The sequence below is a fragment of the Scylla paramamosain genome, chromosome 10 (genome assembly GCF_035594125.1).
Source record: "Scylla paramamosain isolate STU-SP2022 chromosome 10, ASM3559412v1, whole genome shotgun sequence".
In the NCBI taxonomy this organism is placed as follows: domain Eukaryota; kingdom Metazoa; phylum Arthropoda; class Malacostraca; order Decapoda; family Portunidae; genus Scylla; species Scylla paramamosain.
In genome coordinates, this window is record NC_087160.1 from 11,095,658 (window position 1) to 11,112,500 (window position 16,843).

The window sequence follows — 16,843 nt, forward strand, 5'->3', positions numbered from 1 at the left end:
GCACTATATAAATGATCTCGGCCATTAGACACCAGTAGGGTCGCGGTTAACCCACTTACCTACATCTTCGTTTCACTCCATCACCCTTCTTGGTCTCGCACGCCCCCAACCTCCTTCCCGCATGTCATCCCCGGCATATAGCGCATTACCGCACCCTTCTTCCAACTCATTCCCTTTGTTTATAGTTCTCGACCGCCCTCCCTTGTGATGTTCTTGCTCGAGACTGCAACCCTTCTTTCTTCATTGCTGTAAACACTGTCATGAGGTATTTACATCTTTGTCCTTGACCCAGGGGAGTGAAAACAGGGAGCATGGAAGGTCACAACCATCCGGGGCTTCTTCGGTGACTTACATTTAACGGCCCCAAGTGTTTGCAATTGAAGGGGACGGGAGAGAAAAAGCCGTAACTGGGACGCCCACAACAGGAAACTACAGGATTAAAGGAAACATTAAAAAAAAAAAAATGCATTTGTGCTAGTCTGTTTAGTTTTTCCCCTAGCATATCGTGTACAGTGACATAAGACCTCGCTGTCATGACATTCATTTGTAATAAGTCAATCAGTCAAGCCCTCCAAAGAAATTTTTACGGCAAAAATATCAAGTTAGGCATTCTGAATATAGGAACAGCGTGGCGCGTTGCTGTGACCTGCTGGTTCTAATGCCCTTTACTGAGCATTGTTCTGAAACTTGTAGTCGCCTACTTACACAGTCTCGTTCTTGTCGCACGAACGTCATTGGTTTCTGAGGTGGTGATCAGGATGCCGGAAGAAGCCATCGTGATTGTTGGCCGTGCTGCCGAAGTTTTCCCTCAGCACGCGAATTACCAGCCCCTCCTTGTTGAACACTCAGCACCACCTCTACTGCACGATGTCTTCTCGTAATGTCCAAATCATCGGTTAGCTTTTCGCTACTCTTCAAGTTTTGGTGCCTGTATGCCATGGTGGTGGTGACAGTAATGATGATGATGATGATAATGATGATAATGTTAATAATAATGATAACAATAATAATAATTATAGTAGTAATAATAATCACAATAATAGTAGTAGTAGTAATAATAATAATAATAATAATAATAATAATAATAATAATAATAATAATAATAATAATAATAATAATAACAACAATAACATTCATAACAACACAGCTCAAGGGCTAAGCAGTCCGAGGCAGTTACAACTAACTTGATGCCCCGAGCGGCCGGCCATAACCCGCGCTAACTGTTCTTCCTAACAAGACCAACAAACTTCCTCGACAGTTGGTAATAGCGGGCATTAGTGGCGAGCTGCTGACCGCCGGAGCACCCCTGCAGACTTTCGTTAACCTGGGCTGATCCGCGCCACGAACCAATCTCCAGAGCCCATATAGAGCCACCTGATATCGTACTAAGCGATAATACCTTTTAAAATACTGCCTAAGTTTTCCCGACAACACTGTATCTGAGGACCCGCAGCCCGCCGCCCCGTCCACTGCCCGCTTGAAAATTTCCCGCCTTCCGGGGGAAAATAGCCCTAAATCTAGTCGATATCTGGGAGGTGGAGTACCGCGTCAGGCGTGGCGGCAGCGGACGTTCGTAAACTTGAGCCTTTACTGCCGCCATGGTCGATACTGGCTGACTGGCGGCGTATTTAGACTCTCAGATCGGGGAAATGTGTGGAAGTGCAAAATTCGTATCTAATCTGGCGACACGCGGCGGAATGTGTGAACATGTTAGGCGACCTGGAGTGGGTCAATATTTGCTACAGATATGCTGGCGGGTCCTCCGGTGGGCCGTCGAGGGAACGTGCAGGCAAGTTAGGTGCTGGCAAGGGACGTGTATGGGAGAGCCTAATGACACGCTCTCACTGCTGACGCTGTTGCTGCTGCTAACGCAGAACTTCATTCTTGTCACCCTTATTGGCGGAACTAACAAACGTTTTTCCCAGTGTGCATAGAAACCCTGAAGAAGAAGGAAAGCTGTGCATTCTAAATGCCCCTTAGTGTATATATATACTGCAGATGCCGTACGCAACCCCCACACAAGCCTGGGGCACGAACCGTAGAAATTCTTTTAGTGATATATAGAATTTTAGCCGTATTTTCCTTTAATGTTCTGCTCCCAATCAAACCCGATATTTATTTATTTATTTATTTATTTATTTATTTATTTATTTATTTTATTCATTTTATTTTTTGTAATGTGTGACGGAATTTCTTGGGAATAAGGAAGTGTTCATGTGTCTGCGTTAACTTTACTCAAATTGTTTCATTGGTTTCTTAATTGTATAAAAATAATAACAATGTGTTTTTTTTTCCGTATACATAAATTTATAAAGAGTACATTGTTATTATCTTCGTTCAATCATGCTACGCGTGGATATACGTTTCCTTTTTTAAGAATTCGTTTCTGCTGGTGCATTATGCAGTATTTGTTAAATTTTGCATCGCAGGAAGAAGCAGAAATAAAATAAGGTAATTCGCGAGCGTCAGAGAGAAACAAGAAGATCGGAGGAACGGAGAAGACTGCACGAGTTGCATACAAGACGACGGTGACCCCTCTTTCTCTCCGAGGCGATTCTTTCCTAGAATTGGGAAGCTTGTAATCCCCAACTACTAGGGAAGTACAGGAAGAGAAGAGCGGCTCTCCTAAAGCAGAGAGAGAGAGGAGAGAGAGAGAGGAGAGAGAGAGAGAGAGAGAGAGAGAGAGAGAGAGAGAGAGAGAGAGAGAGAGAGAGAGAGAGAGAGAAAATACTAAATTACCCTTTTATCATATCATACAAGGGAAGTAGTATTGTAATCCTTAATATTTCAGCACCTATGTATCTCCTTCTCATGTCTTGAGGTAAGGAAGAAAAAAAAAAAAAAGAGAAGTGCGTGACAAAGACAAATAATTCAAATCTAACACAACTCTGAGGAAAAAGTTGTCTCTATCAGGGTGACGTTCAGAGAAAGTGATGGAGAAGGTGGGGCGGTGTTGGGAGGAGCACCCGAGGGACAGGTGTGAGGCGCGTCTCAGGTGCCTCCCAGGTGTGCTCAGCGTGGAAATTTTCATAACAAGCTTACAGTCTTAGGAGTCTTGTTACGCATTAACTCCTCGTGGCGTTCAGGCTTACTTGATGTACTTTTAATTATGCGCATTTGAGTATTATTTACATTTACATATATGTTTCGCTTGCTGCATGCGTGAGGAACACGTGCATGAAATATCAAAAGAAAAGCTGAATTGAATTATTGACGCAAGAAAGGAAGAGAAAATATGTATGAATAAAGAGAAAAGTTAATCAGCTTTTTGAATACTAAAGGAAGAGCGAGGAAACTTCATTACTTTTCTTTTATATGAACGAAAGAATAGTATAAAAATGTAACTCAGCGCTGACATGGAACAAATTGAACATCATTGCAAAAAGAGAATAATTAACGGGATAATTCTGTCTCACTGAAGGGAAAGCAATGATTACTTGTCACTCTGAAAGTAAACCAACAAAACTGTGTTCCACTGAAACGAGGATGATGAACCAGTTAATTGGGAATCCCTCTGGCGCAGGTAGGCGAACACAGGAAACATAATGGGGGATGAGACGGGAAGAAGGGAAAGGAAGAGACGTAGGAGGAATTGGAATTGATGCCTTTGAGGATTCAGGATGAGAAATGCTAAAAAGAGTGGAGAGGTAAAGGATGGAAAGTAAACGGGGAAAGAAATTAAGGTTTAAAGGGTGTCGAAAGAAAGTTAATATGTGGATGAGGAGTCAAGATGGAAAGGGAGGACGAGAATGATGAAGGAGGCTAACTAGGAGGTAGGAATTGACAACTAAGGAGATGGATGAAGCTGAGGATAAGGTGAAAATTGACGACTAAAGAGATGGATGAGGGTGTGAAGGAAGACTTGGAAGTGGAGGTATAGAGATGAAGGATGACTGAAGTTGTGGATGAGGCGTCACTGAGGGGAAAAGAATAGAAGTGAAGAGAGAAAGTGAATGAAACCGAAAAGAAAGTGAATTCAGGAAGTATTAAGAGAGAAAAAGAAGGGCAAAAAAAAGTGGGAAAAAAATAGTTTGTTGACCAGAGCCATTTTAATTGATGGTAAATGCGTGAAAAGTGTTGTAAGAAGAAATTTCATGATACGAAATATGCAATAGGGAAATAGGAAACGGCTGTGGTCTAAGGTACTGTTATAGAAAAGGTCTAACTAAAAATATAAACAGATAACAGAGGTAACTGAATACCCTATCAGATGGTTACCCGCTTCGTTAGCTACCTGAAAGAGACGAGAGGTAAAAGGAAGGGATATAAACCTTCTATTTTCAGGAGCATCCGTAACATATAGTGATGTAAAAAAGTTGAATAACATTTTATTATGAGTAATCTTTAAGAAATATATACTTTTTTTTTTTAACAACCAGTGTAAAAGGAGTATTTTATTGAAAGTTTTTATTATGAGGCTTAACTTCTGAGTACTTAGTTGTCTTTTTTTTTCGTTTGCCGTTGAAAGTTCATTAAGCCCCTGGTTATTAGGGAAAAAAAAAAAAAAAATATGAACACCCTTCTTCCCCTCCCACACACACTTCAGGCAGAGATAGGGAGGATCACATGTCAGGCCACGGGTATAATTATAGCAGTGTGGTGGGGATGGGGCGGGACAAGGCTGAGTATAGGAGCGGGAAGGGTAGGTAGATAGTAATGGTAAGATGGCTTTAGATTATTCCTCTCACACACACCCTGCTTTATTTACCATCGTAAGTACCTGCATCTTCCTCTGACAAACCTTTAGCACTTCTCCTCCTTCTCCTTCTTTTTCTCCTTCTCCTCCTTCTTCTTTCTCTCCTCTTCCTCTTCCTCCTCAATTTTATTAGTTCACCTTTATCACATTTTGCAAGGATTAACGTACGTGTAATGCCATTTTATTTATTTATTTATTTTTTTTCAAATGTGTGTGTTATAATAAAAAAAAAAAAAATACGCGGTGGATGTGAATGCTGTGTTGTGGGATTCATCCAGGTGGTGTAAGTGAGAGAGAGAGAGAGAGAGAGAGAGAGAGAGAGAGAGAGAGAGAGAGAGAGAGAGAGAGAGAGAGAGAGAGAGAGAGAGAGAGCTAACAAAACTTCCAAACAAAAGGAATATGCTGGCTTTTAAAACGAATGCATCATACTCCTATCTTTGGAGTCACCGTTTGAAAAATTTTGAAATAATAGTCAGCTGAAATGTTCCATCAGGTCGACGCTCGCCCGCCGCCTGTGAAGTGTCCTTTTAGCTTTACGTAAAAGAAGCGGAATGGCGCAAGCTCCCCGCATGACAAAATAAAACGGCATTCCAGGCATATAATCGATTTTTTTTTTTTTTTTTTTTTTTTTTTTTTTTTTTTTTTTTTTGTGAAGTGACGGGAGTGGGGGGAGAAATTCTATGTAGTATGAATATTGCAACACATATGTAGGCAATGGCTGACGAGCCGGAACAAAGCTGTCTGTATGCTCTGTTCCGACAAAGAGCAAGCGTCATCCCGGCCTGCTTTGTGATAATTGTCATGATAACAATAATAATAATAGTAGTAGTAATGTTAGTAGTGTTAATGGTAATGATTGTGATATATTATTATTATTATTATTATTATTATTATTATTATTATTAATATCATTATTATTATTATTATTATTAGTTATTGTTGTTGTTGTTATCATTATTATTATCCGTATTGTTGTTGTTGTCGTTGTTGTTGTTGTTGTTGCCGTTGTTGTTGTTGTTGTTGTTGTTGTTGTTGTTGCTATTCATGTTATTGATTCTGTTATGTATTGTGTGCAAAGTTCAAAATTAATTACGATTCTCTCTCTCTCTCTCTCTCCTCTCTCTCTCTCTCTCTCTCTCTCTCTCCTCTCTCTCTCTCTCTCTCTCTCTCTCTCTCTCTCTCTCTCTCTCTCTCTCTCTCTCTCTCTCTCTCTCTCTCTCTCTCTCTCTCTCTCTCTCCGTCGACTTCTCTAAGGACCGTGCAGCACCTGGTCGCTGTCTCAGGTGTGACAGGTGATTTTGTTTGCGGGTCACATTTGCACAGATTTCAAGGCCTGCAGCCGAGATGTACACCATGCAAGGTATTCACGACAGGTGTTGCAGTGTGGGGTCATGGAGTGCCGGGACGTGCCAGAGCGGGCCAGGACGAGTGCGGTACACAAGAGTTCAAGGTTCATAAGATGGAAATGTATAATAAATACATGGAGGTGCATATGAAGAGAGTTGGGCGAGTTACGAAGACCTGTGAAGCAATACTGGACGAGCCAAGACAGATGGAAAATTTTTGTTTGAAAAATCTTGTATGTAGGGGGCAGTGGAAGAGACATGAGTGTGTGGGTGTACGGGGTGTGGGGTGTGCCGTACAGCCTGCCGGCAAGGGGTGAGCGGCCTCCCAGCTGGGTAATTTAACGTGCACGTATATTGAGTTGTCAGGGCGGAGACTCATGGTGTGACCGTGTCGCCTATGCGTCTCAGGTCTGCTCTATTTCAGATGTAATCAGAGGCAATGGAGTGGATTTATGGTGATAGTTATTACAAAAGCTGGCGATACATTGACCAGGACGGCTGTGTAAATCAATGCCCTCGTCCAGTGCTTGCAAACTTCCTGCAGCGTCTGTGTGGTGCAGCAGCTTGCCCTGCTCGTGGGGTGCACGAGGGAGGGAGGAGAGTGGTGGGGCCCCGTGTCTCATCCGTCTTTGATGTCTGCAAGTATTGGTGTTGTGTAATGGAAGGTGACGCTCATCAGGCGCGGTGGAGAAATGTCGCGGAGGTGTGAGCGAGCCACAGGGAAGGTCATCGCCGCGGATTATAATAACACGATCGTAAATCACACAGATGCCAAGCAAGGTTGGCGCTGCTGCCGCTGTGTGGGCGGCCGGGCTGTCTGTCCCGCGTGGCGGCATGAAGGATCATCGTCCCAGTAGTAGAGGCACACGCCCTCAGCCTGGCATTCGTGCGTTGCGTTGTGTATAAGAGAGGAATAGATAATAGTGAGGCTCTTATTTTGCAGGGATACGAATTTTTATTGTTCCTAAACAAAGGGAGCTTTTATTGAACATTTTTCCAACACAGGCAGCATCCATTTGTGCCGCGCAACGCAATGGTGGTGTTTTGCTGAGCCCCTGAAGACTGCGGGTCGGCCCGAGGTGGTAGTCGTGTGCCTACCTCTGGTGTCAGGTGCAGAGTGTGAATGTTGCCTTTCATTATGGTGTTTGTCTCACAAAGTCAGATGAGGCAGCCGCTTCCCACCCTCACCTGGCCTCAGGTGTGTAGGGTATGAGCACCTGCCCACTCTCGGGTCTGGAAAGCAGCAGTAGAGGCGGAGGCCGTAATATTTATAATAATTATTCATGTAAATATTGGTTCACATTTTGCACACTGGACAGGACAACAGCTGAACTTAAAAAAAAAAAAAAAAAAAAAAAGCTCGCTGTTGCCGCTCCAGGTAATTCACCAGTTCGCGACACAACGTTGTTCATACTCTTTTTTTTTTTTTTTTTTTTTTTGCGGGGAATTTAGAATTTTTGTGTTGCCAGACATTTTGGAGTGAAATTTGTTAAGGCTGCGGTGTTTGAGTGTGCGTTTATATGCATGTATATGCATATGTATATTTTCTACGTAAATATAAATGTAAACGTGCAACAAACCTTCTACGCTGAGTGCTGCGTACTGTGCTCCGTGGAACCTGTGCAGCTGTTACGTGCGTCACTGCGCATGACGCCCCAGTGAGGAGGGCACATAGGGGTTCCCTGTGGCAACACTGGACACGCTGCCGTGGCCACGAAAGCTTTTGTTCTTGATTCTTACATTTTCTTTCCCTGCGATTGTTAGCATGGAGGTGATAAGTAAAGACGTTTGTTATTGGGAAGCCTAAGGAGGAAAGTTTGAGAGTGTGACCATAAACACCGATATGCCGAGAGGGGAATGGCTCGAGAGAGAGAGAGAGAGAGAGAGAGAGAGAGAGAGAGGAGAGAGAGAGAGAGAGAGAGAGAGAGAGAGAGAGAGAGAGAGAGAGAGAGAGAGAGAATATTTTGCAATAAATGTGTATGCATCCTCGAGCTACTCCGTCTTCATTTGTGCTGATAAGAATCGTATAAAGAAGAATAAAGGAAGGACCGTGACGACCTCCCCGTTGCCTCAGTACAAGACAACTTACTGGAAGAGGAGAAAGGAAAAGCGAGAGCAAGCCGATCAGGGACAAGAGAGATGAATGTATTGACGAAGATTAGGAGTGAGGGGAAACTTAAAGAGAGTGTAGGAGGATAATGGAAAAGAGGAAAAGTTACTGTCGTATCCAAGAATATTATTACATTTTTTCTTTGGTTCAGTATTGGAAAAAGTGAGGACAGCATCATAGGTCGCAGGTTTTGTGACAGTAGTGAAATCCAATTAAAATTTTAATCATGAAAAGCGGAAAATTTTCATACCTTCTAGGAAAAACTAAATACGAGGAACAAAGGCGAACGGATGAAAGCTGCGAAGAAAAAGATTCTTAGAAACTTTAGATTAGAGAGAAGAATTTTGAGTTTTGTGATGGCAAAGGTGCGATTGGTGAGGAGCATCATGAGTTTTGTCGAGTGAGATTGAGTGAGTGAGTTAGAATGGCAGAACGAAACGACGGAGACGCAACTGAACCGAAGATGATGAGTACTTATCTTGCATAAAGGAATAATTTAAAGGAAAAAGCAAAAGAGATGATGGATGAAAGGGATGAAATATGGACGAGGACAAAGACGGAATAATAAAGAGGATAAATAAACAAAAAAATGAAGGCAATCATTATGTGAGAGGAAAACGAGTTTCTGAGCGGAGAGAGAGAGAGAGAGAGAGAGAGAGAGAGAGAGAGAGAGAGAGAGAGAGAGAGAGAGAGAGAGAGAGAGAGAGAGAGAGAGAGTAATTAGATACACAAAAATAACAAAAATAAGAAGAAAAAAAAATAGAACGGTCATTATGTGAGAGGGAGAAAAGAATTGCAAAGCAGCTGCAGCACCAGAGAGAGAGAGACAGAGAGAGAGAGACACACACACACAGAGAGAGAGAGAGAGAGAGAGAGAGAGAGAGAGAGAGAGAGAGAGAGAGAGAGAGAGAGAGAGAGAGAGAGATTGGATGATTATCGGAAAACAGTTGAGTAGTGTCGCCCGTGAGGCAACAGGCAGGTGGGTACAGAGTGTCTCATAAACACTTATTATTAGCTCAGTCAGCAGAGAGGCAGTGTTCTTTCTGCCGCCAAGGAAACGTCGAGTGCACCAAGATTTTTTTTCTTCGTTTTTTCTTCCCATTTGATTTTAGTTTTACAATCTTTATGTGGAGCTTTTGTTTCTTTTGTCCTGTTATCTTTCCTTATATTGTTTATGATCTTTAACATGCAATTTAGGTAATATTACGATATTTTCTTCCTTTATTTCACTTGATTTTTTTTCATTATCTTTCATTTTTCATTGTAATATTTCCTTAATTTTGAGTTTTATTTATCTTCCGCTCTCACAGTACTTAGTTGCGTTTGTTTGTGTGTTTTTTGCTATATATATATATATATATATATATATATATATATATATATATATATATATATATATATATATATATATATATATATATATATATATATATATATATATATATATATATATATATATATATATATATATATATATATATATAATTGCTATTATCATAATTATTATTTTTGTTTCGTTATTTTTTATTCACATGAAGTGTAGAGTCCACTATGACTTTTTATTTTTCAGACTTCCCTTTTTCAGACTCTTCTGCTCTCACAATATTAACTTTCTCAAATGGTGCTTGTATTTCATATGGTGTATTCTTTTTTGTATCTTCTTTTGTGATCAGTCCAATGTGATTAGTTCTTTCTTACTTTTTTCCCACATTTCCAGCACTTGCATGACGAAGCTTTAATGTCCTTTACTGTTATGTCGTATAATATTTTCCTTAATTTACGTTTCGTATTTTTTTTTTCTGGGCGAATTGGAAACATTTTCGTGGGCGAACATCAAATGGTGTTAATATGCATTACAATCCACTGACAGTGAGTGAGTGGGCGTGTCTAATTGATTTTTTTTTTTTTCCGGTCTTCAGAGCACTTCAGAATATTGTTGTTATTTTTGTCTCAACGTCATATATTGTTATAAAATATAACATTGTCGTTAATTTGATATTCTTTTTCAATTACGATATCAAGTCTCACTGATGATCATACAAAATATTTGCAATCTATGCTTATTTATCTAGTTATTTTCACTTACTTAAGTACAATGAATGTAGGTTTTGTGTTATATTTCTAAACCAGTTAAAAAATATTGCTTAGGAATATTTCCTGCTCTGTCTTGAACATTGCCAATATATCCCCACTCCGACACACACACACACACACACACACACACACACACACACACACACACACACACACACACACACACACACACACACAGAGAGAGAGAGAGAGAGAGAGAGAGAGAGAGAGAGAGAGAGAGAGAGAGAGAGAGAGAGAGAGAGAGAGAGAGAGAGAGAGAGAGAGAGAGAGAATTGGGGGGGGGGGAAGATTACTCACTTGCAGTGACAAAGTGAAAGAGGGTGCGTGAGAAAGAGTCATAAAATGTTGGACGCGAATTATGACAAATAAAGGATACATCAGACCATTCCTGCGAGGGTCGTGTCAGGAGACGACTCGTAATAAAAGTCGTGAACAAAAGTGAAGGTGAATCTGATGCAGGGAAATTTAAGTATCGGCAGATTAGTGGAAGGTTTGAGAAAGTTACGAAGATGGAAAGATAACTTTGGAAATTTAATCTTAAACCGTAGGATGATAAATACACCTCACATTGTTTCACCTCCAATTTGTATGCGTTGCGTGTGCTTGTGCTACTCATTTATTCTTAGACAACAAATCTAGTTTTTAAAAACTACACAAAGGAGCACAAAGGAAAAAAAAACAGCAGCTGATATGTTGGTCCACACGAGGCTGTGATACACTACGGTATCTAATCAAAGGATACATAGGACAATAAAGACAGAAAGTATGAGGCATATTTCTACAAGTCAAAATATATATACTGTATCCTGAGCAATCTGCAATATCCTTATTTGTCAGCCACGTCATGCCTCCCTGTGTCCCGCTGCACTGCTCCCTCAGTCCCTGCTCTTCTCCTCTCCTCCACCCAGGGCTCGTTTAGGAGAGGGGAGGCTGGTGGTTGGGGCGGGATGGGGTTGTGGACTTTCCGCGTTATTGAATATACTCTGAATGGAGGGGCTTTATGGCTGAGGCAAACTTTATCGGTGAGATTTCCCAGCGGTGATGCTGTTTCAGTAACTTCTGGTTGGCGGAGAAGTGTGATGCTTCCTGTAATTCTCTCCGCTTACTGCCGGCTGGTTTTATACGTATTTGCATAACGTCCCGTCGGCTTATGCTGCGTAAGGGCTGAGTATAGTACAGATACGACTCTCTCTCTCTCTCTCTCTCTCTCTCTCTCTCTCTCTCTCTCTCTCTCTCTCTCTCTCTCTCTCTCTCTCTCTCTCTCTCTCTCTCTGGTTTTATTTTTCTCTCCTTCTCTCTCTCTCCCCATTCATTTGTAAAACAATGACATACTGGAAGCCATCCGTATTTAAATCAGTTGATATTTTTTTGCTGAGTTGCCTCCGCTGCTTGAAGACCCAAGACACCTGCAGAATTTGGTATTGTTTCGTAGCTCTGCTGGTGATTAGTATTTATTCGGTTAAATTTCCAGTGTGTAAGGAGAGAGAGAGAGAGAGAGAGAGAGAGAGAGAGAGAGAGAGAGAGAGAGAGAGAGAGAGAGAGAGAGACTTTGTATTCTCAAGTTACAAGGATTCCTGAGTGAGAATCAGTCACTCACCTCATTCGCACTGCCTCGCCCATCCTCTCCCTTCCTTCTTCCCCTGCCATTCTTCCTCTCCTCAGCGTTCGTCCCCTCAGCTCGTCCCTTTACCATTCCTGTCCCCTCACCTCCCTTTTTCCTGGTAGCGTCAAGTTACTGGCCTGTTTCATCTACCTTCCGTCCACTTGGCCTTCCTTCAGAGAGAGAGAGAGAGAGAGAGAGAGAGAGAGAGAGAGAGAGAGAGAGAGAGAGAGAGAGAGAGAGAGACTAGGGTACAGAGGACAAATTACAATAGGGTAGAGAGGAATGAATCGTTGAAGCAGGGCTATGAGAGTAAGAAACTGGGTGTCGGAAGGATAGATGTTGAGGGTAAGAGGTGGCAGCAGGGCAGTGGGGCGAAAATAGATCGTCGTGTAAAGGGAAATGAGGAAAATATAACACTGCACGAAAAAAAAAAAAGTTCCGGGTGGTGACGGCCGGGAGGAGTTCTTGCGAGGGCATTATTTAAGTGGAGGGAGCTGCGTCACCTGCCTGAGTCAGCCCCGTCCTGGAAAAAAAAAAAAAAAAAAAAGGAAAACCGCTTTTTTGAACACGCATTCACTTTTCCGACGACTTTACTTCTCAAGTTTCGAGGACTAGTTTTCACTCAGTTTCTGTTCGGATTATTTTTCGTTTCTTATCCTCCTGTTCCGCCTTCCCCCTCCCTTCTTCTTCTCGCTCTTTCGTCCCCTCTGCGTATTTACATCTCGTTCTTGTTTTCTTGCGGTCCTTGTCCCTCATGTTGCCACTCTTGTTTTCTTCCGTCTTGTTGATGCTTTTAAAGTGGACATGACGGTGCAGTGTGATTTACTGGTGGTGGTGCTGGTGGTGGTGGTGGTGGTGCTGCTGGTGGTTTGCATTATGAACCCCGACAGCTCGTGGGTTGCCTGACACCCTTATTGGTGCCAAAAGCGAATGTTTTTAATTTTCAATGGTTTAAATTTGATGAATCAATGAATACCCAATAATTATATAATGTAATCCTGACTACTCTCATTTTCACTTGTCACTGATCATCTGTATCAAAATTAATTCATAAATACATAAATATTAAAGCTCTTTCCATGGAATTAAATTTTGACCATAATAATATTTAGGACGTTGTTATCATTGTTTAATTATTCCATATGCTAAAAATACAAATTCACGTAAGCCCCACCGCGTAAACATTCAGGTGAAGGGGTGGGAGAGGGGCTCCCGTCACCCCTTCTCACCGCGCTTTGCCAGGCAGGGAGGGCAGGGCGAGGTTGGACGAGCGGCTTGTCTCGGGTGTCTTCTTTCTTGACATTATTGGGAGCGGTGTGATGTGTCCAGTAGCCCTTTCTGGTGCTAGCGTGGCGGCGCGGGGCTGAGGGGAGGCGAGGGCACGCCAGCCACTTGTACAGACAGTCGTGTTAAAAAATATAGTAACGTTAAAAAAAAAAAAAACTAATAATAATGATAACAAATAAAATATCGAACAAATAAGTAATATCATATTTTTCTATAGACAATGCAGATAGACGATCATTAAATATTAATTAGATAATCATCCATCTTCTATCCCCTGTATACTAAATAATCTTCTGTAAGCACCTTCAATGTATTTTGTTTGAGTCGTCCCTCAGTCTTCATCTAAGTCCTCTGATCTGCTGGCAATCACCTTGCAAAACCAAACAATAGATTCATAGCAGATCAGGGGACTTGAGAGTGAGGGAGAAGACTACATGCAATGGAAGTCAACTACTAAGCTTGACTGTACCTCCATGTACTATAGGGGTATGTACTGCATGTGCCTGGAGTGGCTTTGGGTGTTCATATATAGGTAAACATGTGCACACAGGCGTCACTCTCCTCTTACCCTAAAGCCTTCGTATAGGAATAGACGGAGAGGTAACCCTAAACCACTCCCCTCTGAGGGTAAGGTAAGCAAAGGGAGGGGAAATGGAAGGAAGGAGAGGGGAATGAAGAAAAGTGTATGGAGGGGAATAAGAAGTGAACTACAAAAAATATATATGATATGAAAAGTGAAAGAAAAGAATGTGGAAGTGTATGCAAAGAAAAATATAAGATAAAAGGGAAAGGATTAAAAAAAAAAAACTAGAAACTAAGAAAAGGAATAGGAAGAAAAGAGGTATAGGACGTAGTGAAATGGAAGAACATGGAAAGAAAGGGGAGTGTAGATTGGGAGAAAGGAAGTGAATGGGGGAGAAGTGGAAAATAGTGGAAGGTAAGGGAAGAGAAGTAAAAAGGCTGCCGGGAGGGAGGAGAATGGGAGGTATTGGTGTAGAGCGAGTCGTCAAGCCTTGGACTTGAAACTTTTCTTCAAGTCAGGTCGTTCTCGCTCCCCTACGCCTTAGTAAGTCGGTCAAGCGGCCACACACACACACACACACACACACACACACACACACACACACACAGAGAGAGAGAGAGAGAGAGAGAGAGAGAGAGAGAGAGAGAGAGAGAGAGAGAGAGAGAGAGAGAGAGAGAGAGAGAGACCTGTATGATTGTGCTCCCTCTCTCGGTCAGGTCAGCTCATATGCGCGCACGCGCGCGCGCTCTCACTCACTCACACACACACACACACACACACACACACACACACACACACACACACACACACACACACACACACACACACACACACACACACACACACACACAGGCAAGAAAAGAAAGATTACTAAAACGTCCATTGAATGTTGCTATTACGTGAAACTTAGAGCTGTGTGGCTGAGACAGGGTGAAAGGAGCCGTGAAGGGATGTGAGGTGGAAGAAAGGTGCTGGAGGATGGAAAGAGTGCCGTCAGTGCCACGTTAATGAGCCAAATGGTGAGCTGAGGAACGCATGAGCCGCAGCCAAGTGTTTGACGGCACAGTGCGGGGACTTTACTGACACACTGAGCCAATGTAATGAAGTTAGGGCAGTAAGTGGAGGAGTCTGCAGTGAAGGAAAGAAGTGAAGAGGACGAGTTGGAAGAGATACAGAAGAGAGGAAACATAGGCCGCCTACTGAGGGATTTAGGAGAATGAGGGAAAACTCAGCAATGGTACGACTGTGTAAATAAGGGGATCCTGTGGGCCCGATGAGGGGCTCTAGGAAGGGAAAAGGTCGAGTGAAGGGAAGGGAGGGCGAGACGTGGGCGGACATTCCGGAGCGAGGGGGAGGGAAGGGACGAGACGACCAAACAAAGTGAGGAGGGTTTAGTCTAGGCTGCGCCAGGGCCAAAGCTAATACTTTGAGGAGATAAGGCGAGGGAGGAAGGGAAGACCTGGGCACCTGGGACTGGGGCTTGACTCAGGCCACTCGCTCACCCACCAGCTCTACTCGGCCTCTAGCGTTAGTCGGAATAGTATTGCGTATTGTTACTCTGAGAGTTGGGAGATGGTGACGTTTTGTATTTGAGGAGAGAGTGAAAAAAAGAAAATAAATAAAATAAAATCAGCCTCCTCGTGTATTCTGACAGCTCACCCCACAAACATTTCGCTCAGTCGGTTTCACTTGTTCACTTGAAGTTGCAGCACAGTTTTCCTTTTTTTCACTATTTTTATATTTATCGTTGCCATAACATGGTCTTTGGCAGCAGTGGCTGAAAAATCGTTTAGATGTGAGAAATATGGAAACGGTCAATGACAGTCAAAGATCTACATAGAAAATAACAACATTAAACAAAATATACATGGCACGAATGATTACGAGTAAATGCTGACGAGGGTTACACTAACGATGCATGGCCGAAGATTAATTAATCACGAATGAGACATTAGTTTTCATGAGTTTCGGACATTAGTAGTGAACAGTGAATTAATGGTTGTAATTCAATACATTGATGACTGATGACCCACCAACCTGTGTAGGGCGGAGGCAGGGGAGGGGGAGGGTGATTAATGTTGAGATAAACAAAACAAACACCTTCCTAGCAACACACACACACACACACACACACACACACACACACACACACACACACACACACACACACACACACACACACACACACACACACACACACACATCATTACACATTATAGTTCCCATCTGCCACCATACATCTCGACCTGCTGAGCTCAACCACTCAGTTTTGTAGCATCAGATTGCAGAAAAAAATAAGGTCACACTGAACATAGACATGCAGCCACACAGCAAAGCATCGGCACTTCAGGAACTTAAGGCCAAGGAGGAGCACGGCCTTTGAGGGGAACTGAGTGCGGAACGGCGCAACAAAAACAAGGGAGGGCGGTGATGAGTGACGGGAGAAAGTGAAGAAAGTGATGAAGACGAATGATGAAGACCAGGCCAAGAGAGAGAGAGAGAGAGAGAGAGAGAGAGAGAGAGAGAGAGAGAGAGAGAGAGAGAGAGAGAGAGAGAGAGAGAGAGTAGGAGGCGTGTTGTTGGTGAGGCTGAGGGCATGTGGGGGCTTTAGCAGTAGAGGGAGGGATAGGAGGAAGAGGCAAGGAGGATAAGGGAAGATTGAGAGCTGGGTAGAAAGGTGAAAAAAAAAAAAAGGCGTCCAGAGGTAAGGGATGGAGAAGGATGACAGAGGATGACTGGGACGTGAATGGAGGAAGAGGAAGAATAAATAGAGCGAAAAGAGGAAGAGGAGGAGGAAGAAGAGAAGGACAAAGATATACGAAGAGATCATGGAAGAGTGTGAGAATACTGGCTGAGATGGAGGAAAGAGAGAGAGAGAGAGAGAGAGAGAGAGAGAGAGAGAGAGAGAGAGAGAGAGAGAGAGAGAGAGAGAGAGAAGTCTGGACATGTTGGAGTGAGGTGGTTTAGGCTGGAAACAAGAGCGAGGAGGTACTCGCATTGTAGAGTGAGGTGACTGGGGACAAGAAGCACGAGGAGGAAGGACATGTTGGAGAAGGGAATGAAAGGAAGGGAGGGGAAAAGAGGAGATATACTGACGGAGGAAGGAGCTGGTGGGAGGCCCTTCATGCGTCGCCGTGGTGGTGTTCAATTGGCCGGCTGGTGTGTGTCTGCTCAATTTACTTCA